Source organism: Crocodylus porosus, unplaced genomic scaffold (genome assembly GCF_001723895.1).
Source record: "Crocodylus porosus isolate Cpor-Errol unplaced genomic scaffold, CroPor_comp1, whole genome shotgun sequence".
Lineage (NCBI taxonomy): Eukaryota > Metazoa > Chordata > Crocodylia > Crocodylidae > Crocodylus > Crocodylus porosus.
Window position 1 is genome coordinate 18,720,698 of NW_017728947.1, and position 13,156 is coordinate 18,733,853.

The following is a 13,156-nucleotide window of genomic DNA, read 5'->3' on the forward strand; positions in this document are numbered from 1 at the left end:
CAGCAGATAAAAGGGCATTCGCATATAGTTCCACTGTCAGAGCAATGAGGGGAGGGGGGACTGCTCCCTACTGTGCTCATCATGGGGGGCAGTCCCCCCTCCCCTCTCTATTCTGTCATGCAGGAACACAGAAGCAAGGACACAGATGCCAGGATTTCCCTCTTCTCCACTCCCCCTGGCTGCTGACAGGTGGCTGGAGGCAGGGCTGGGGATGAACAATCATACAATAAAACAGTTCTGAACAATAATTTTCTCTCAAGCACTGGATCAACATTATGCAGTACTTCTAGTGTGATACCAGACTTGCTGTTATAACTTTGAGACATCAGCTCCTCAGTATCAGATTATTTTTGATACTACCTTGCCTCTCAAGAGCTTCCCTGCCCCATTTTGCTTTAATGAGCTAGATAAAGTCATTTATAATTCTTTAAAAACTTTTGACATTCCTAATGTCTCTGTTTGGCAGCCGTGGAGGACATTGATTAATAATGTTCAAAGAGAATTGTATTACTGATCAACGCTGTTTCAATATAACATTCACAGCTAGGTGAACACTGGCTCTCTTCTGTAAGAGTATTTTAAATTACTAACATACCTTATTTCTGTCTGGTGATTCGTTCCAGATTTCATGCAACTGCCCCTTGATTTTGTTACAGGCATTCTTCTTGACTAAAGTGTAACCATATCTAAATTCCCAGTTATCTCACGCTCAGTCAGTACCTTGTCGGCTAGGTATGTTGACAATGTACATTCCTAACAGTCACATGCCTGCTCTTAACCTGTCACCTGCATGCTGGGTGTTACACCCTGTTTGAGCTTTGCCCCAAAGCACCAAAGGCACCAAGTGAATAAATATAGAAAAACAAATGTGTCATACATGAATCAGAATGCCGACATTTAAATCTCAACTCGCATACAGATAAGCTAAGAAAAAAAAAGTTATAGTTTAGCAATATTTATTTTTATTAGATTGCCATTATACTGCCCCATTATTCTTTCTATCCAGGAAATAAGTACCTCCCTCCCACCCCCCTGATTGTTGACTTCTAATTGTTCTTATATTTAAAAAAAACCCACTCCTTTAAATCCAGAACAGTATTTCCCTGCTTCTTGGTTGATTCAGAATTTCACTTGAGTATTTTTAGGTAGTATTATCTTCCATATTTCCCAGTGTCTCCCCCACCTGAAGGAAATCGACACATAAAATGCAAGAATAAAGAAAGCTATAGAAGCAATGGGAATATAATCTTTGAATTAACACAGCTCCTGAATTCTGCTGTTTGTAGTCCGAAGCTATTGAAAAAAGTATCTTCCCATCCCAGGGTCTCAGAAGAGGCCAAGTGATCACTGCTGCTACTGATTCAATATCAAATATCCCTTTCAGTATCAGGAGAGTTAGCTAACTGAACTTCTTCCCTACTAATCTACAGAAACTACACAGCTAATACTCCATGCAGTTGTGAGTACTTTGTGGTCTATGCACTACCTTTACTTTAAGAAAGTTGCGTACTCTTTAATCCCACTTCAAATAGGAGATTTGCCACAACACACTACTTAAAACTACCAAGATGCAGTATGTGTTAGACCCTTAATTTACAGATTGTACAGTTAGAGCCCCAGTGTTGTCTTCTGTTTGCACAGGTGGCAGGGAAAGAGAAAATTATAGATCCATTGGGATTGGAAAGGGATTACTCTGTGATAAATTCCTCACATCCCCTCCAGGTCTGTGGAAGCTCCGACATCTCTGGGGCAGAAGAGACTGTGGAGATGGCTGCTCTCAGCTTCACTGCTTCTCTGCCAGTCTTGTTGAGACCCTATAAACACTGTATTATGATGTAAATATTGTCAGGATGCATTAGGATAGCAGCAGGAAGATGTGTGGGGAGTTTTCTCCCACGTGTACCCCCAAAGACTTTTCTAAGTACCCCTGAGGGTATGCATACCCCTGATTGACAACCCCTCCTCTAAACAATCCCTACAGAATGGTTTATGTGGGGAGGGTTAAGGACAAAAGAAGAAAGTACATTATGCAGCCAACACATACTTTCCTGTTGTCCTCCCTGCCGTGGAATTTGGAAATTTCTAATTCCATACATTTCAGCTTCTGAAGATAAAAAGGGTCAAATTCATCATAAAGACATTTAGTTTTCCACCATATCAGCAGCCCAAGTCCACGCTTTTGCCCAACCTTTTCAATGAACGTTATTTAAATTTTTAGGTCAGCAGTATGGTTCAGAGCTGTGAAGAAGCTTCTGGATATCTCGTCACTTTAAGCACGTCTATTAGCCTGTCTTTACTCCCTACTTCTGTTCTTAACAATTTTAGTGCTTATGGTGGGCAGACTTTGGGAGAGATATAAAATCCTTATGGACTGGGAGAAATAGGATCAGGGCCAGGTTTCACAAGAGAAAAGTGACTTACGCTTTCAAAGAGGGCATCTACAGTTTGGGAATTATAAATGAGAACTTCTCAAGAGATCTGTGTGTGCTTTGAAGAGAAAAATCCACCCATTTGTGCCAAAGGTTCCTTTAATATGTAGTACGGTAAAACTTAAAACACCCTAGATTAGGCATCTTTAGCAAGATGCTGGTTTCCATTAGCTGCTTTGTCGAGACCAACTGATACTCCCTGGGTGAAAATACAAAAGGCATGCTAGCCTATTTGGACTAGGCAGCCCACAGAATACAGGACCAAGAAGATCAATGAACACTGATAAAGAGCTAGAACTCTGAAGTACATTTATGAGGAATTCTGCATGTAAAATGGTTTGTGTGTGGCTTGCTATGGCAGCCACTATTTTTGTTGAAGACTTCAAGTCCTTATAAAGAAAATAGAGTAGAACAGAGTAAGTGACACAGCTCTTGTGATCATGCTTCTGCCCCACAACAAGAAATGCAGAAGCCCAAGATCTTCTTTGTCCACTTGGAAGCTGCAATAGTATCTTAAAAGCACGTACACTTTTCAGCTTCCAACTTAAATAATATATTTTCTCCTTTCCTTTTCTGAAAGCCAGCATGGTGAAGCCAGGGTCTTATAACATATCTTGGATGAAAGCAGGTACAGGAGGCTTTGGAGTCTTTTCCGTTTATTGGTGTAGCAATACTGGCAGATTGAGGCTCCCACAGGGAGGAAGGGAGTTGGGCAGAAGCAGGGGCTGGGGTGGATTGTGGGATTCAGAGCCCAGGTGGCTCATCCAGGGACGCAGGGGGATGAGAGGGGGTGGCTTCCGCCACTGCACGCACCTCAGGAGCGGCCCAGACGGCATGTGCCCCCCGGGTTTGTGCGTGGGGTGGAACTGGTCTGCCTGCTGCGTTCTGCGTCCCACTGGCATTACTCTGGGATCTGGCTCTGGGAGTCAGCGGGAGCAGGCACATAACGTCATGCATGGCAGCTGGCTCCCAGGGCAGCAGGGCACAGAGCCCAGCACCGAGTCTGCCTCTGCCCCGTGCACAAGTCCAGGCAGCACATGACCCCCGGGCCTATCCCAAGGTGAGTGCAGTGGCAGGAGCCCCCCCAGGCTCCTGGATGAGCTGCCCAGGCTCTACGCATCCAGCCACCTACCCCAGGGTCCCACTTATTCCAGCCCCTGCCTCTGCCCCACTCCCTCCCTCCCTCACTGTGGGACCTCGATCTGCTGCCCCCACCTTGTCCTTCCCCTGCCTTCACAGCCTGCCCTCCCCCACTGCCACAGCTGCCTGGAGCCTGGGCCCAGGCTGCCCTGAGGCCCTCTGTACTACTTGCGTTTGAGGGGCCTAAGCCCTGTTAGCCCCGGCCTTCTGCTACCTATGCTTGCAACCCTTAAAAATCACAGTGTGGAGTTCCAGTTTTTGCAGTTCCCACGTAGTTCACAACATTGCAATTTTCTTACGGCCCTACACATACCGTCTTGTCTGAATACACAGAAGCTAGCATTGTAAGTGCATTTAATACATGTTAAGTGTCCCATGTAACATGGCCCTTACATCCGGCCAGCTGAACCAAACACGTTTCAATGTAGATTGAAGTATATTTTTTCAGGGGTTTTTTTTTAAATTGATCATGAAAACTAGGTAAGTTCTCTCTTTCCTTGATAACAAGTCTTTCAATCAAAGGATTTTTTTATTTTTTGCAGTTCACATTTTAGCCTCTTTAAAAAAACAAATGAAAACCTAGTAATTACTTTTAAACATTGATATTTGAAAATAATTAGAGCTGTGCATCATATTAAATCAATAGGAAGCACTTGAAATTGCTCTGGCAGGATGTTACATAAAATGAAAAACCATCAACAAGTAGACTGTTTGACACAAAGAGAAAGAGGAAATTTTTTAAAAGCATATTTGTCAATTGCTTTGCTGAAGAAGAGAAGCAACTCAAGTAAACATCTGAAAGATATTTTGATAAATACTAATTTTCCAGTTCCATCATTCAAAATCTTTCTAAGAGCTAATGAGAATCACTCTACCCCAAATTTGGATTCTTGAAAATATATTGCTGAGCCCCCTCAATATTAATAAAAGGAGAGGATGTTTCAATGGCAGTGGCAAGTACAGTTTGAAGTATGGTGCCCTGATGGCAGAGGTTCAAAACAATCCATATTCAGACACTGCCTGGGGATCTCTGCTCTTAAAGATCATCCCCAATTACATAGAGAAAACTACATTTTTACTGTGGACACCAGAAGGATAACTGGTCATTACTGTGCCATGGGCAGTGGTGCCACATGGTACAGAAGCAGCAGCAATGACCAGAGATTTGCTTTCTAGAGGGGAAGCTTTTTTAAAAGAGCATTTTCATCTCTTCCCCTTGAGAAAGAGAATGTAAACAGAAACAACATAATATGCATTACTTATCAACAACAGTAATCTGAGGGGAATGGGATTTGCTTGGAAAGCTAGTGGTGGGGACAAGATGGGGGGAGAGAAAAAGCACATACACAAAAGCACTTCATAAAGTGGGAGAGTTCAAACTCTGCCACTCCCTAGCCAAGGGGGAGCTCAGAGCTCAGTTTTCATTAGCAGCATGACTGAAAGTATCAAAATATCTTTCAAATGTTTCCTTGAGTTTCTTCTCTTCTGACCAACCCTGCCAGCAGTTCTCTAGCTCCCCTTGCTGAAGGGCTGGCAGAGCAAGTTCTTGGGGCACTTTCTTTTGAACAGCTTACTCTGTGAACATGAAGCAGGCCACATGGTGTCACAGTTTCCAAAAAGCAATATTACCTGTTGCTTCATGGAAATTACACCTTCTAGGGGCCTAAGTGAACTTATTACAATTCTAGCATTCTGCTCAACTGGGACATAAGAGTTAACTTGAAACTTAGTTAAGAGAACAGAAAAACTCTCCTTGAACAATTTTTGATACTTAAAATACTTAACAAACAAAATAGTAAGTGCTATTTTTAATTACTGCGAAACATCAAAATTAGGAGGTGGGCATGGCTTAGAATTCAAAAGTATATAAAAATATTTATATCAGATTTTCCTACTCATCTTTTTTCCCCACCATCTGGCAAACAGAGTTATCATGTTTGCCAGAATTAATTTTTTAAAAATGAATATGGTTAGGAAAATACTGACATTTTTTCAAGAGTCAGCAGCTCACTAAAGGCCAATGTATAATGCTCCATGTTGAAGTAACTACAGACTTTTTACTTGAAGCAAGTCTTCCTTTAGGTTTCAGTGAAATAGGATTCTCACTTGTTTTAAAATTAGGCTATAATCATTTTAAGTGAACTGAAGTCAAACATTCTTAAGGGAAAAGGGTCTGTGCAAAAATGTGGTAACACACGCACACTAGCAATGCAGAATTACATTTGGAGTTAGCAAAAAAAGAGATAACTCAATATGCATCATTTAGCTCACCAAGTCAAAACAGTCAGTGGTTTTTAATGCTGAAATTACTACCCACTTTATGATATGCCATTTGGTCACTGAGCTACTCAAATATTTAACAAATAACTCTGATACTGAAGTTGCTTCATAGACAGTTCTCTATGATAATTCTAGCTTCCTCTTTAGTTTGCCAGACAACGATATTTCTGGCCACAAAGCATTTCTAAACACAGTTCTGGTCACCCAGAGGCATAGATTCTCAAAAGAATTAGAACATTACAGCTGCCCAATTAAACACCTTTGCTTTTTCAAAACAATAGTCCTGTTCTAACCTACAGTCTTAATTCTGACTCACCTACCCTGCCACAAAAGGGGAAGGCTTGTCTCACTGTATTTGGAATCAGTCTTCCAAGTGGTGCTAGAAACTTGAGGTACACTCAAAAGCCTGCGAGGACTGGATGCACCTCTTCCTTCTTTCCTTTCTCTACCAAAACATTGAACTAACATAGCTATTGGGGCCAATACCCCATGCACATTTTGTCTGTTTGGCTCTCTAGCTGCAAATAGTAAGCTCTTCATGCAGGCCCAACTGTCCAAGATTTGAATTTCATCAAAGTAGGAGGCACAGTCATTTACACACATTGCCTTTCCATGCTGTGTTGCTGCTCCTCTCCACATAGGTGGCTAGTGAGAGCATCCAGCTCGCTGGTTTGTCCAAGGAATGATCTTCAATAAACTTAGAGATGAATGCAGCCCTGTCCTGGGAAAAAAGCATTAGCAAATTTTATCCCACATAATTCAGAGGGACTTGAACCTTTATTGGATTCCGGGACAAAAGGCCTTCTCCTGGGACAAATGCAATGTCTCTTTACATCCTCCATAGACTCCTGATTTTTTTATGCCATGCAGTTAAGTATTTCAAAGGAAGGATGCACAGAATGATGTACCACATCCATTAAATATAATAAAGCTTTGGAATACATTTTGGCTAGGGACAGACATTCAAAAAGCCTGGGCCTGAATTGATTCTTTGCAGGTTAGTCTAAACTTCCTAGATTGAACCAGTTCGCAACTGTACAGGCATTCTCTCTGGACTGAGGAAATTCAGGCACATACCTGCAGTGGCTCAGGCTAGAAGCCAGGGTTTGCTGGACTAGCCCTCCCTTCCCTTCTACAATGCTGAGCTGAGGAGGTAAAGGGGAGGCATAGCCAGGCCCCAGCAGGACCCTCTGATTAGGGAGGGGTGTAAACCCCCACCCAGCCTGCACTGTCCCATGCTTTTCCCTACTCACTGCTCTAGGAGCAGGAGTGTTCCTGCCCCCAGCCCCTGATCAGCACTCTGAGAGGCAAAGGATGTGTGTAGGGTGAATGTATCTGTTGAAGATACTGAGCTTTTCAATCTCCCCATCCTTGCTTGTTCATACTGTCTGCAAACCTGACAGGTGAGGGAGCCATCACAGGCCTGATAACATGATGTTTATCAGCCTATCTACAAAACAAAAGCCTCTCTCTTAGTTCAAGTTCTCCTTAAACACATTTTTCAAAGAAAGGAAGGGAGGGAACATTACCACTGACCTGTTGATTAGATCCAAAAAACCCTAAGCAGACACTGTTCTGTCTGCCTTTGTTCTGTCCCAGTGAAATTGGAGACACACGCACAGAGTCACCTGCCAGCATTAGCTAGCATACCACATGCATAGGGTCTATGGGGCTGGGATCCATTCTGTGGGAGGGAAGGAATCCCTACTTGAGCAGCAAACAACCGGGGGAGGGGGGGGAGGATGCGGGGCAAGGGGAAGCAAGGCAGACCTTGCTGTGCCTGCCTTCTCTGCTGGAGCTCTGGCTAGGGAACAGAGGGCTAGCCCTGTTCTCTGGAATACACAGCTCAGTCCAGGACTGCAAAACATCTGGGATACTGGGGGACTCTGGTTTAACTTAAACCAGGAACAGGTCAGAGACAGACATTGCATAAACTGGTTTAATGCAAATCAGTTAAGTCTGACACTACATTCAACCAGGTTTATCTTTAATCTGTTTTAGCCATTTTGAAACTGGTTTATGTGCACTGAACGCATGTTCTGCTACAGGTATATACCAGTTTCTGGTCACTGAACCCAGTTTATGTGTAATGTCTGTCCCAAGTCCTTAACGTTACAGAAACATCAGGAGCTTCAATGGACTCTCTTTGCAGAGTCACACTGTAGCTTCTAGAACCTCAAATCTCAGGATGAAAGACAGAAAATTTATAAGCCTTGTTGCTTGAGCCAATGGCCTTACTGAATTTAATTTCCAGTACAACAGATGGATTGTACTTAGGGTCTTATACCATTCCCTTTAAATCTTTTTGGATCAGATGCATGTTTTCAGAAGTTCACAAATCAATTCTACTTAAACTGTGGTCCCCACCACTGTTTTCACAATAAAAAATTAAAGCAGACATTTATAAAAATACAGGTAAAGAATTCTTGGTTATGTTATTCCTATTATTATAAGAACATAGCTAAATTTCCTGGAATCCTACATACCTATATCTAGAGTACAGCAAACATCCTAGAGAATGCTACCATTTTAATTGTGTTAAATTTAAAATAGATTTAGTGCTTGTGAAAAGTACCTAACGGCCAAAAGCATCTCTTATTTATTTATAGAATATTGTATAACATGGATAATGGTCATTGAAACTTTGTGTTCATCAGCATGTCAATGCAACTCAATCCTGATCCAGTCAGCCCAAACTCTATGGCCTTATCCACCCTAGCAAACTTTGCAGCTGCAATTCACCACCGGTGGTAGCAATAGTAGAATTTGTAAGCTCCTTGGGCAGGGAGTCCTAATATGTTTGTACTGGCCACTGCATAAGGGTGTGTGCACTTCAGTTGCTGCAAGAGGACTCTATTCTCTACAGCAGTGGTTTTCAACTTTTTTCCATATTTGAATGGAGGCGTGGACTCTTTTGAATTGTAAGTGGCATGTATTAGAGTAATCTTCCACAGACCCCCTAGATATGGTCTGCAGACCTCCAAGAATCCCCAGGTCACAGGTTGAAAACCACTGTTCTACAACTCAGGGATATCTGAAATGCCCTCCATAAGGTAAGAAGACCTAGAAATAAGGTAAAGTGCTATCTGTATGACAGATTAAAAGGATTGAATTGTGTTTATGAAGTTTGCTAATGCAGATGCAACACATGAGAACCTTTGTTGACCAAGATAAGGTTTTCCTAGGGACAGAAGTTACACATAAACTGGTATAAGTGATCAGAAACCAGTTTAAACCTGTAACAGAACAGAAGTTCATTGTACATAAACCAGTTTCAAATGGCTGAAACTGGTTTGCGATAAACCTGGTTGAATGTAGTATCAGACTTAACTGACTGAAGTCAAACCAGTTTATGGAATTTGTGTCTCAAACCCCTTCCTGGTTTAAGTTAAATCAGAGTCTCTCAGCATCCCAACATGCCCTGCAGCCCTGGCTGGGCTGTGCTGTCTGTTCCAGCCAAGCAGCGTTGGCCCCACCTCTCTCCCCCCTAGTCAGAGCACTATCACTGCTCCAGCCGGCTGAGAAAGGACAGGGGTGTATGAAACCCTGCAATAGAGTGCTGTCAGGTTTGCCAGGCAGGGGGGTAGCAGCCCTTGCCAGTAGTCCCCAGCCCCCCACCAAACTCACTGCTCCAGTGGCAGGAGAGGGGGCATGGACAGGTTCCAGTACCTTCAGGGGAAGTGGGATTTAATCCCCCCATTGCAGGGGTGCCAGTGTGGGCACTGATAGAGTGATAGGCTCCGTTCATGCACCCAGATGCCAGTAGCCTGAGGGGAATGGGAGGGTTTAATTCCCCCACTGCAGGCAGCAATGGGGTGGGGGTACTAACATGGTGCTGACTCTGTCCCATGCTGCAGATTGCTTGAAGCAGGGCCCACACCACAGCACTTGGGCCAAGTCCCTCAAAGGAGTGACCAGCCAGCTGGAGGGTTGGGGGATGTGACCTGGCTGTGGTTGGAGGGGAGCTGGGATGTGGGAAGCAGCAGAGGGAAGCAATGGAGTGCTGTAGCCCGGTCTGGCCTGGCCCAACAGACCAGGAGCGTAGACAGCTACTGGCCTGCAGCAGCCCGCCTCTCCCTCTCCCAGTGGCAAAGGAAACCATTGTGGTGTGCGGAAGTGAGGCACCTGTCACCCACTGCCTGCTTGCGGCAGAACCAGGTGCTCGGGGCATGCTGCTGTGGGATGGACTGGGCTGCACTCCTGGGCTGAGGGGCTGGGCCACACCAGGCTGCAGTGGTCCACTGCCTTCCCCCTCCACTGCCCATGCCCCTGGATTGTAACAGCCGACCCTGAGTGCCTGGTGCCACTGCAAGCAGGCAGCTTGTGACAGGTGCCTCACCTCTGTCCACCACGATGCTTTGCTCCACTGTTGCTGCCAGGAGAGGCAGGGGGCAGGGAGCCACACTGCAGCCGCAGCCCACCTGCAAACCATAGCCCCCACTTTAGGCTGCCCCAGCTCAGGCCATGCTTCTGCAGTCAGGCTCTGTAACTAGTCCTGGCTTCCCCACCTCCCCCCCACAGCCAGGTCACATCCCTCCTCCTTCCCTCCTGCTCCCCTGTGGCCAGCTGGCTGCTCCTTGGAGGGACTTGGCCCAGGGTGCCATGTTGGTTACCCTACTGCTGCTGCATGCAATGAGGGGCTTAAATCCCTCCTTCCCCTCAAACTACTGGCATTTGGCCACCACAGCCCCAGCTGCACAAGTGAAGCCGATCAGTGCCTGTGCCACCCACCCCTGCAATGGGGGGATTATACACTCACTTCCTCTCGGGCTACCAAGGTCTGGTCCCACTCCCATTCCTGCTGCCAGCCAGTGAGTGAGTGAGGATGGGAGGGGCTGGGGACCCCTAGCTTCCCCTCTTCCCTTCCAGGCACACCCTGATTGTGGTCCCTGCAGGCTAGGGTGGGGGTTTAAATCCATCCCTAATAATATTTAGGCCTGCCCAGGCCTGGCCATGTCACTTCCCTCAGCTTAATTTCCCTCCAGGGGAGGGTTTGCCACCTGGCTTATGGCCTGAGCTACTGCAGGTATGTGCCTGCATTTCCAGAGTGAAAAGTGAATGTCTGTTCACTTGCTTGCCTGTTCAATCCATGCAGGTTAGACTAACCCGCAAAAATTGAATCAATTCAAACTCTGGTTTTTTGAATGTCTTTACCTAGACTTTAGGTTTACACATTGATACAGTACAGAAGAACTAGACTAGGGTCACCAATCTGCTTTCTTATATTGTAGGTGCACAGAACAGCCAACATATGGTTTCTGTCACTATCAACGTGGGGCCACATTTGAACTGGTGACCTAGAGGTGAAAGGTTTTGTATCCAGTTACAAATCCCCAGATGCAATTACTTTTCTCTTTTATAACAGAACTAGTACTCAGATGTTGTGTTCTTTTACAATAAAAGGAGGGACGGTGAATTGTGTCTACACAGTCAACATTAAACTTTATTTTGAAAAGTTTTTTTCAACAAGCTTTTTTTCCTTCAAGGGAAAATGATTCTGCACTCAGTAAAAACTTGCTGCAAGGAGTCTAAGTAGTCATTTGCATTAGCCCTTTGCCAAAAACTGATAAAAAAGCAACGAGTAGTTTGATGGGTCATTTTTTTCTTGTTTTGATACTCTGCATTTCACAAAGAGTCAATTATTCTTCTTTATGTGGTGTCATTTATGGCTGTGAAATTTCCCCGAGCATTTCAGCATTTAATGTGGACGTGCTATACACATGAGCAAAAAAACTTAATAGGCATGAAGAGAGGGGACAGACTGGACAGTGTTTTAGATAAAAAGAGTTTTATTATTCTAAAATTATATCAGTATAGTGAAGTCAATGGTTGGCATATTCTGGTAGACATAGGAATATATTGGCTATCGATCAAATTGCAGAAGGCAAAAATCAGTCTAGAATTTACATTTCGCATACTTGTTTCATCTATTAAAAGACACATGCTCATCTATTAAGAGGAATTTGGTATTTTTTTCCCCTATCTTTTCCTGGATATGCAGGCAGGAGTAGCTAGGAATAACAGGAATATTTTTTTACCCCATCTTTTTCTATAGAATGTTAAACAATATAGGAACTGTCATACTGGTTCAGACCTGAAGTCTCTAACAATTGCTGGTGCATCTTCAAGAAGAAGGTGCAAGAAACTTTGAGTTTGTATGTGGGGTAATCTGTTCCCATGGAAGGTTTTGTTCTGGTCTTTATTAGACAGTGTTTTTAATTTGAATCATGAGATATCCCTACTCTGATTTTTGCTTTATTAATTACAAAAGTTCTGGTCATAACACCCAATGTTTGCAATGTTTTTCCTCCACGATTACCAAAAAGCACTTTGCAAGGACTATTCAGAAGCTGCTTTTAGCAAAGAATGGCAGGGCTTGCTATATGAGGTATTTTATGTCTGTACTGCCTGGAGTGTACTGGTCACTAATTTATTTTGGGTTTCCATCCATCTTTTGATCTTAGTACTCAGGCCTGAAACTGTGACATTCTCAGCCTTGGGTTCTTAAATCTGGAATGCATGACCTAGGTTCACTGCAGACTTTGCTGACCTATCTTTTTGGTCAGATTTGTCCCTGATGCCTGATCAGAGCTGCTACCATTTAGTAGGAGAATTCTTTGGGAATTACTTTGACAATTTTCCATTTTTACATCTATGCTAAGAAAGTGTTAGATATACTTTTATAAATAAGGAGAATTAGTGCACGCAAAGCTGGGGTCAGAATTTATAGTTCACTAAGATTCATACCCTGCTTTCCTGTGCACTCACTTCCTTTTGTGGACAAACCTTATGCAAGAATAAAAAATGGTTCAGAGTTTATAGATAAAGTGAAAACTACAGGAAAACACAGGAGACTTAATGTATTTTCAGCAATCTTAACGTATTTCACAAGAGACCTAAGAGATGGTTTGCTCGGTAAAACATACTGCCCAAATGCTATACACAAATCAACACAACTTATGAAGCACTAGACAGAGTTGCAAGATTTGTGAATACTGATGTCTTAAAAGGAAACTGTGGCTTCTATTTCCCCATGAAAAAAACGACTGCATCACGGAATACGTATTATTTACAAGATTAGTATAGAACAAGAAATTTAAAGTCAGGTGGTAGAACACTGCTTGTAACCTACCTGTTGGGGCTATGAAGCTTGCATTTGTATTTATTTGTATTTGTATTTGCATTTGCATTTGCAGTCAGTGATCATACCTGGGTGACAGCGATCATTGCCTGCTGGAATTCACCATCCAGTGCAAGGTGGCAAAGGCATGCAGTAAGGCAGCGGCCCTAGATTTTAGGAGGGCAGA

General features: G+C 43.7%; 1 protein-coding gene across 3 annotated transcripts in view; it reads right to left on the minus strand.

Annotated features, from left to right (window-relative positions):
- PPFIBP2 (PPFIA binding protein 2) overlaps nt 1-13,156 on the minus strand; it is a 154,739-nt gene that overhangs the window by 94,683 nt on the left and 46,900 nt on the right. The window lies entirely within an intron of this gene.